We start from the raw sequence: 9292 nt of genomic DNA, 5'->3' as shown, positions 1-9292 counted from the left end.
CAAGAACGCATTTAGAAAAAGGGTCATACTTCCGTTCCACCCAAATTCATAAGATGAAGAGTGAGAACAATTCTTAAATTATAAATCCATGCATAAATTAAAAAAGAAAAAGCAATAAAATTAATCCATAGAAATAGACAGAGCTCCTAACCTTAACAATGGAGGATTAGTTGCTCATGGTTCAGAGTAGAAAATAAGGATTCTAATAAAATGTATTTTGGTAGTCTGGGATTGGAATAATGTTGAGGTGGTATCCTCCTATTTATATCTAATCCTAATTAATTTAAAATCTATCTTTAAAACTAAAATAATATCTTTTCCTATTTTTAAAATTTGAATTTAAATTAGAATTAATTATAGCAATCAGCAAATCTTCAATTGATGGATGGGGACCACTTGGCTTCACTAGGATCCACGCCTAACTCGGGCTTGGCAGTATGAATTGGAGTTTAGTTGAGTGAAGCTGCGCCTAACTTGGGCTTTAGTGCGCCTAACTTGAAGTGGGTAGGACCAATCTCGCGTATTGTTGTTGTGTCGTGTGCCAAACTTGAGAAATCTCAAGTTAGGCGCAGCCTTGGCAGCGAGTTCAGAGAAGAAGTATGGACTATTATATATCGTTGGAAAGCTCTAGAAGTTAGCTTTCCAACGCCACTAGAATCACGTCCATTGGACCTCTGTAGCTCGAGTTATTTAGGTTTGAGTGTAGAGAGGTCAGGATTGACAGCATCATTCGCCTTCATCTCTTCTTCTGCAGAAACTCCATCAAATGTAGCTGAATGCTACCTAAAATAAACAGAATTGCACAAGACTCAAAGTAGCATCCATAGTGACTAAAAGATAATTAATTCTTGATTAAACTCAACAATTTAAATGCAAATTCACTAGGAAAAGATAGAAAAGATTCTCACGCATCACATGTCCTCATGCTCAACCCAAGAGAAACTGAAAAAGAGTGAAGGCAGAATGGTGGAACCTATGCAATGCAATCTATCTAAATGCAAGCTACCTACATGCATCATGCTATTCTAATTACTATCTGTCTATATATATAAGCATACATGTGGTCATATTGAGTCAAATTTTCAAGGAATCATATATGCACAACCAAGGACTAAATCAAAACACATTCACAATTGAGTTGAGTCAACCAAAAGAGTTCATAAACTTGCAAGACAAGCAATGATCAAATATGGACATATGAAAATGAGCTATTGAACCCTCACTGGAATTGTATATACACTCTAATCACTCAGTGTTTGGGGTTAAACCACTCAAATCTCCTCTAATCATACTTTCTAAAACTTTGTTCTTCATCTAACCAATCAACAAATATTTAATGTAAAAATGCAAACATCATGAGGTCTTTTCAAGGTTGTAATGGGGTTAAGGCAAGGGTGAGGATATATGTATGGCCAAGTGAGCTATAAATTGAATCCTTGACTAGCCTAAGTTCTCACCTAACATACATATACTCTATGTACTTCTAAAATCATGCCTAGCTACCCATAATTCTCACTTTTGCATCACACACTCATGTACCAAATTATCTTTAATTTTATCACATATGCATTGATCTTTTATTAAACTTAACACTGGGGTAATTTTGTCCCCTTATTTAGTTATTTAATTATAGGAAATTTTTTTTATTTTTTTTTTGTGTAAAAATAAACATAACATATCAATGCACATGGTATTTTAATTTTTTTGGTCTCACATGAGTATGCACCCAAATTCCCAATATCTTGTCAATTCAACACTTTCTTATCAACCCAAGTTCCCACGGTTCCCCACACTTAATTGATATGCAATCTCTATCTTAAGCTAACCAAAGATTCAATTTGGGGTAATTAATTTGTTTTTTTACCGCTTAAGGTTAGTGATGTGGTAAAATACAGAATAAATGGGGATTAAGAGGCTCAAAGTGGCAAACAAGATTGATTGAAAGGGTAGGCTATTTGGGATAAGTGAACTAATGACAAATAATGGCCTCAATCATATGCAGGCACGTAAATACACTAAATAGTGGACATATAGAATGGAACAAAGTAAAGTCTGCAATCATAGTGAAGAAACACACAAGAATAAAATATTATGGTTAAATAATGTAACCATGCAATTAAGCTCAAAAACTCCCGGGTTGTGTTTTCTTAGCTCAAAAACATATTCCAGTTATGTATATCATGCAAGTAAAAATAAAAAGTTTTAATCAATGTGAATCTTTAAATGCCTTTCCTTTAAATAATTATATTTCTTGAGAATTTCATCAATTGACCAACATTTATTACTATATGTACTAAATGAAATGTTGTAACTATGAAAACTAAAAGTTTTTAGTTTACTCCCTATTTTCAATCAAACCAAATTCTCATATGCTAAAAGGGTAAACTAAGCTCAATAATCCATATTTTTCTATATCACAACTAATAGACTAAAGGTGCAATTCAAGCTAAATATCTAAGATATATACAGCCCAAAGTGCAAAATCTAACAAAGTAAAAATAAACAAAAGTACAGTAAAATAGAAATGTCCAAGTAATAAAAAAAATAAAATAAAATAAAATAAAGCAAAAAGAAAATAAAGTAAAATAGGATAAAAAGTCTAAAATAGTTCACCAAAAGTAGAATCCACCAGAGATGGCGACCTCCCCACACTTATATCACAGCATCGTCCTCGATGCTCAGTCAAGCTCAGTGTGAAGGGTCATCGCCTCCTGAAGGGTGTGCTGCTGTTGGGGAAGCCAGAAACAAAAGGAGATGGAGGCACACTCATGAGTTGACATAAAGAAACGAATTCTTGGAATGCAAGAAAATAGAATGCAGACAACAATCAAAACAAAAACCAAGAATTCCTGCAATAATAGTGAGAAGCTTGTTTTCTAAGCAACAACAGGTAGCATGCCTTAAAAGGAACCTAAAAGGGTTAAAAGAGTTAGTTTAAACTTAAAAGAAAAGTTAGAAAGTCAATTAAGTTAAGAGTTAGAAAAGTGTGAAGAAGTTAGTGGCATGGAAATGTTGTTCTTAATCAAAAGTGGAAATGGGTTTCGAACAAGCAAGCTCACAGTCAGCATACAATGCAAGTTATTGATGATAAAACATGTAAATGAGAGAAACATGAAAAGGATCAAAATCATCAATAATGGATTGTAATAAAAAGGGGAACCAAAAAGGAATGGGAATACTAACTCACCACCTCATGAATTGGCTTTGGGTTAAACCAAATAAAGCACAATGCAAAAGTACCAAAGTCAATTCAAGAGTGGAAGTTAAGGAAAACAGTTTTTATAAAAATTGGGCAGCATGCCGGCAGTAGAAGGAACGTTTTCAGAAAATCAAACAGCAGAATCATCAAGCCATATGAACGTCGTAAGTGTCAGGCAGCATGAAGAACAAGAATTCAAACGAATCAGGCATCATAAAGCAAAATGAAAAACTCAATTTAAATAATTCAGATGTCCTATGAATTCATGAACAATTGAAAACACCAAAACCAAATGTAAATCCATAAGAATGAAACAAACGAGCCCACAAGATAGCAATAGGCAATTAATCCATCACCAAATCAAACATATGCAGCAAGCAAAGGATTACAGAATATCAATATTGGCATTACTGCAACAGAGATCAGAAATTGTGTATCCAAAAGAGTAGCCAGTAGCATCAATAAATCAATTTAGCACCACAGTAAGTCAATGAAACATTAACAGAGCATGAACAGCAAGTTAAACCCATATAGCAGCATCAAGCAGAGCAAGTAGAAAATCATATAATTCAAACAGCAAGAACGGAGCACTTATCAGACCTAAATCCACTAAACACATCCTAGCTACCTAACCACCTAAAATCCACTAAGAACATGCATCTCTAACTATCCTAATTTTGAACAGAATTTAAAGAAGCAAACTAACTTAATTGAACAGAGTGATGAAATTGAAATGCAGGGGTGGAGGTAGTGATACCTGGGAGGTTTTGCGACAAAATTGGGAAGGAAGGGGAATGGTAGTGACGACCAGAGATGGCGGCGACACGGCGGTGGAGGGGCTGTTCACGGTGGTCTTGGGATCGGCGGGAGGGCAGGGTTGAGAAAGGAGGAATAAGGAGAAGAAGAGGAGAAGAGAGGGGGGAAGAGTGAGGGGCAGTTGGCGGTCGGTGTCGCCGGTGGTGGTGCGGTGCGAGGGTGATGGTGGTGAGGGGTGGTTATGGAAGAAAAAGGGGGGAATTGGAACGTTGAGGGAGGAGAGGGAAGAAAGGGGCACACGAGGGAGTTATGGTTCTCGCGTCAGGGGGGTTAATAAAATTAAATCCACGCGTACGCGTGGATCACGCCTGGGCGTGGATGGGGGAAAAGTGTATCGACGCGTAAGCATTGTAGACGTGAACGCGTGAATGAGGATAAATGAAGATGACGTGTACGCATGAGGCATACGTACGCGTCGACCAAAATTGTGCTAAACGCATGATTCCAGCTCTTCAGATTGAAGGTCGCTAAGATTTTGCGTGTGATGCGTGCGTGTCGCGCACGCCCACGCGTGGTGTGCGAGAGTTGAAATTGACGCGTACGCGTCGAGGACGCATACGCGTGACTTGAATTGTGCTTATAGCATACCAGCCGCACGATTCTATCACAACTTTCTATTCGTTGGATGGAAACGCCGAAGTGATATCGACGCCCACGCGTGGCCTGCACGCACGCTTGGGTTGGCTTTTTTTATGTAGTATGCAGAATGCAAAATGCAGATGCTGATACAGACATTATGAATGAACACTAAGAAAAATAGAATAAAATAAAACTAAGAATAAAACAAAACAAAATAAAACTAAGACTGAAAAAGAACGATCATACCATGGTGGGTTGTCTCCCACCTAGCACTTTTAGTTAAAGTCCTTAAGTTGGACATTTGGTGAGCTCCCTGTCATGGTGGCTTATACTTGAACTCATCCAGGAATCCCCACCAATGTTTGCGATTCCAATAACCTCCGGGGTCCCAAACTAGGCACATAAAGCCTTCGAGCAAGTTAAAGCAAGTGACAAAGCTCCAGGAGTGTTGATTGTCAGAATGAATTCCGGGGTCCCAAACCTTACTTTTGTACCCGTCTTTGCTTTGATCTACATTGTTCTAACTAGGTGGTACGCAATATGAATTCTCACTGAGATACCCAAACATCTTCCGAGACCCATTCAATTGAGCTCTATACCAATCCTTGTACTTCAATTTGGAGCGTGGAACCATATTGAACCTTGCATGCCAACTCCTATCACTAACCATCTCCCTCTTACTCTTAAAGTCACAAAGAACTCTAAGCTGACCATCTGTTTCAAGCAAACCATATTCAAGTGGGAACGTAAGGGTTGAGGATAAGTATTTTACCCACTTGAATGTTGTATTGGATGGTAATGGCCTTGGGAGAGGTGTTTCCAATGGTCTTGCAAGCTCCACTCCCTTGTACTCTTCTGTGAATTCTTCCACCTCCTTGCAAACCTCTTCAACTGCAACCGCGTCTTGATCAAAATCTTCTATTTCTTCCCCATCACTCAAGACATAAGTTGGAGGTTGAGAAAAGTCTACCTCCACATCATCTTCATATTCACTTGGGGAAGGTTCTTCAAGCTCAAGGGGTTCAATTGCAGATGCAAGTTCATCACTAGGAGAGCTTGATTCATGATCATCATCACCAAGGGAACTTGCTTTCGGATCTATTCCGTCCAATTCTTCATAAGGTACATGCCTTGGAGGTTGTACACTATCCTCCTCAACATCAATTTCAAACTTTTTGGCGGAATTCTCTATAGCTCTCGATTCCCATGGAGGTTCAGCATCTCCTAGGTCTTCAACCACTTCTTCTTCGATAATTACCACTTCTTCCAATTGCTCTAATACAAAATTGGACTCCTCCCGGATGTCTTCCCTCACCAGTTCTTCAGCTACTCCTTCATCTTTAAGCCAATCCCTTCTTTCTTGTTTCGTGTCAATAGCATTATTGGGATCATGTCGCTCTTAAATTGATGCATTCATACGGGATATAAGGGCTTGGATAGTAGAGGTTAGACCAGTGAAAGCAGAGGTAAGTGTGGTTTGAAGCTCTAATTGCCTTTGGCGAATAACATTAAGGATGTCGTCATCCAGTGGAGGTTGGGGTGGATAGGAGGATTCATTATCTTGGAGAAAGGGTTCATAATAAGAAGGTGGTTCTTCTTGGTAAGGGTATGGAGATGGTGAATATTGAGGTGGTGGTTCTTGGGGGTAATTGTGTTAGAATGGGGGTGGTCTATGTATGGTTCATACGGTTCATATGGTGGTTGGTTGGGTGGATAAGGGTTAGAGTTATATGGAGGTGAATGATGGAAAGGGGTTTGTGAGTACAGTGGTTCAAGGATATGTCGAGGAGGGGGTTCATAGGTATATTGTGGTGGGTGTTGATTGTCACGAAGAGGTCCACCATAACCATTGCCTTGGTAAGCATCATAGGATGGTTGTTGATAATACCTTGGAGGTGGTTGTTTCCAAGAGGGTTGATCAAACCCTTGTGGCTCCTCCCATCTTTGATTGTTCCATCCTTGATCCAAGCTCGCATTGTAATCTCCTCTTCCTGCAACATGATTGTAACCAAACTCATAACCAAAGGGGTGAGAATTCATAGTAGCAAGAGAAATAAAAACTAATAAAAATTAATGAAAATTAACTCCTAAAACTAGAAACACTAGCAAAGAAATGAAAAAGCAAAATTATTTACAATAACCAATAATAAGGCACACATTTGCAATTCCCCGGCAACGGCGCCATTTTGACAAACGAATTTTTGCCAGTAAAGAATTTCACAAATGAAGCCTCGTTGAAAGTATAGTTTCTAAACCGACAAAGAATCCTTTCATACAAAAGTTTGGTTGTCACTAAAGCAATCCCAATAAAAATAATAACCGAAGTATTTAAACCTCGAGTCGTCTCTCGAGGAATTGCATGGAGGTATGTTTTATTATTGGTTATGAAAAAGTATCTTTTTGGGTTTTTGAAATAAAGAACAAGGAAATAAATTAGCAAGAAATTAAATTAATAACTAGAAAAGGCACTTGGTAAGGTATGAGAACTGGACGTCCTATCCTAGTTATCCTTATCAATTGTGATGAGAATTGTTTATTGCTCCCACTTAGTTAACCTCTAACTATGAAGGAAAGTCAAGTGGACTAATCAATTTGATTCCTCAAGTCCTAGTTAACTCCTAAGGAAAGACTAGCTTTAGAGGGATCCAAATCAACCAGCAACTTCCAATTATCAATCAACAAAGGAGTTTGACAACTCAAGAGTCTCCAATTACTCAACCAAAGCCAAGAACATAAAAATCTAACTTAAAACTCTCTCAAGCATTTTATCAAACACTTGGAAGGCAAAACATAAGAACATAGAAAAGTAATAGGGAACGTAAAATCTAAACAATCAATTGCAAGCATCAATGATAATAAATAAAGGAAGAAGCAATAAACTTGAAATACCTCAAATTGCATTAAATGGAAAATCAAATCTAACATGAAGAGTTCATAAGTTCAATTGGAAAGATAAATAAACTAGAATGCTAGAACAAATAAAAGTAGAAGAGAGACTAAATTAAAGGAACATTGAACCTGGAATTGAGAAGAAATAAACCTAAAACTAAGAGAAATCCTAAAACCTAGAGAGAGGAGAGAGCCTTTCTCTCTTGAAACTACATCTAAAACCCAAATTGTGAATAATTTGATGAATGAATGAATGATGTGTGATTCCCCCATTCTTCAGCCTCTATTTTCTATTTTTGGGCTTGGAATTGGGCTAAAAAGGAGCCCAAAAATCGCCCCCAGCGCTTCCTACAACTTTCTGCACGTGGTGCATGTCACGCGTACGCGTAGGTCACGCGTGCACGTCATTTGGCAAATTTCCTTGTCACGTGTACGCGTCAATCACGCGTACGCGTCGCTCATCTTCTGCGCTAGGCGCGCGTGCACATCACCCATGCGTGCGCATCACTGCCAGCTTCTCAAAACTTCATTTTTCACGTTCCTTCAACTTTTGCATGTTTCCTTTCCATCCTCTAAGCCATTCCTGCCCTATAAAGCCTGAAAACACTCAACACACAGATCACGGCATCGAATGGTAATAAAGGATAGTTAAAATTAACAGTTTAAAGGCCTAGGAAACATGTTTTCAACTATATCACAGAATAAGGAAGGATTCGTAAAACCATGCGAATTATATGAATAAGTGAGCAAAGAATTGATAAAAACCACTCAAATTAGCACAAGATAAACCATAAAATAGTGGTTTATCACAGTCGAACCTAATCATGAAGGAGGAAAGGCAAGAAAGGTTCTTGGTGACTTTACCATGCCTACCTCTGATTTTTATGGCAGAAGCATCTCTGTACCTGCCATTGGAGCTAACAATTTTGGGCTTAAGCCTCAGTTAGTCTCTCTTCTGCAATAGAATTACAAGTTCCATGGACTTCTACTGGAAGATCCACATCAATTCCTATCAGAATTCTTGTAAATCTATGATACTGTTAAGACCAATGGAGTGGATCCTGAGGTCTACAGACTTATGCTCTTTCCCTTTGCTGTTAGAGACAGAGCTAAAATATGGTTGGATTCTCAACCAAAAGATAGCCTAGACTCTTGGGAAAAGCTGGTCAATACTTTCTTGGCTAAATTCTTTCCTCCTCAAAGGATGAACAAAATCAGAGTGAAAGTTCAAACTTTCAAACAAAAAGAAGGTGAATCCCTCTATGAAGCCTAGGAAAGATACAAGCAACTTATCAGGAGGTGCCCTCCTGACCTGCTCTCAGAATGGTCTATCCTAGGAATTTTCTAGGATGGACTGTCTGAGATGTCTAAAATATCATTGGACAGCTCTGCAGGTGGATCACTCCATTAAAGAAAATGCCTGCAGAAGCAAGAGAACTCATTGAGATGGTTGTAAACAACCAATTCATGTACACTTCGGATAGAAATCCTGTGAACAATGGGATCCTTCGAAAGAAAGGAGTTCTTGAAGTTGACACTCTGGATGCCATATTGGCTCAAAACAAGATCTTGACACAGCAGGTCAATATGATCTCTCAGCATTTGACTGGAATGCAAGCTGTAGCTGGCAACACTCAGGAAGCTTCTTCTGAAGTAGAAGCTTATGATCCTGATCAACCCACCATGGAGAAGGTGAATTACATGGGAGAACCCTGTGAAAACACCTACAACCTTTCATGGAGGAATCATCCTAACCTTTCATGGAATGATCAACAGAAGCCTCAGCAAGGCTTCAATAATAATCAAGGT

General features: G+C 38.5%; 1 non-coding gene across 1 annotated transcript; it reads right to left on the bottom strand.

The window, feature by feature from the left end:
- Window positions 1–8693: 8693 nt before the first annotated feature.
- LOC148565017 (small nucleolar RNA R71) lies at window positions 8694–8797 on the bottom strand. The gene has a single exon (XR_015884643.1). It is a non-coding gene; the product is annotated as a small nucleolar RNA R71 (small nucleolar RNA).
- Window positions 8798–9292: the final 495 nt, after the last annotated feature.

The sequence above is a fragment of the Arachis ipaensis genome, chromosome B5, assembly GCF_059453495.1.
Source record: "Arachis ipaensis isolate K30076 ecotype BB chromosome B5, ASM5945349v1, whole genome shotgun sequence".
Taxonomy (NCBI): domain Eukaryota; kingdom Viridiplantae; phylum Streptophyta; class Magnoliopsida; order Fabales; family Fabaceae; genus Arachis; species Arachis ipaensis.
Note: the sequence above shows the minus strand (reverse complement) of the source record. Positions and strands in the feature narration are given on the sequence as shown.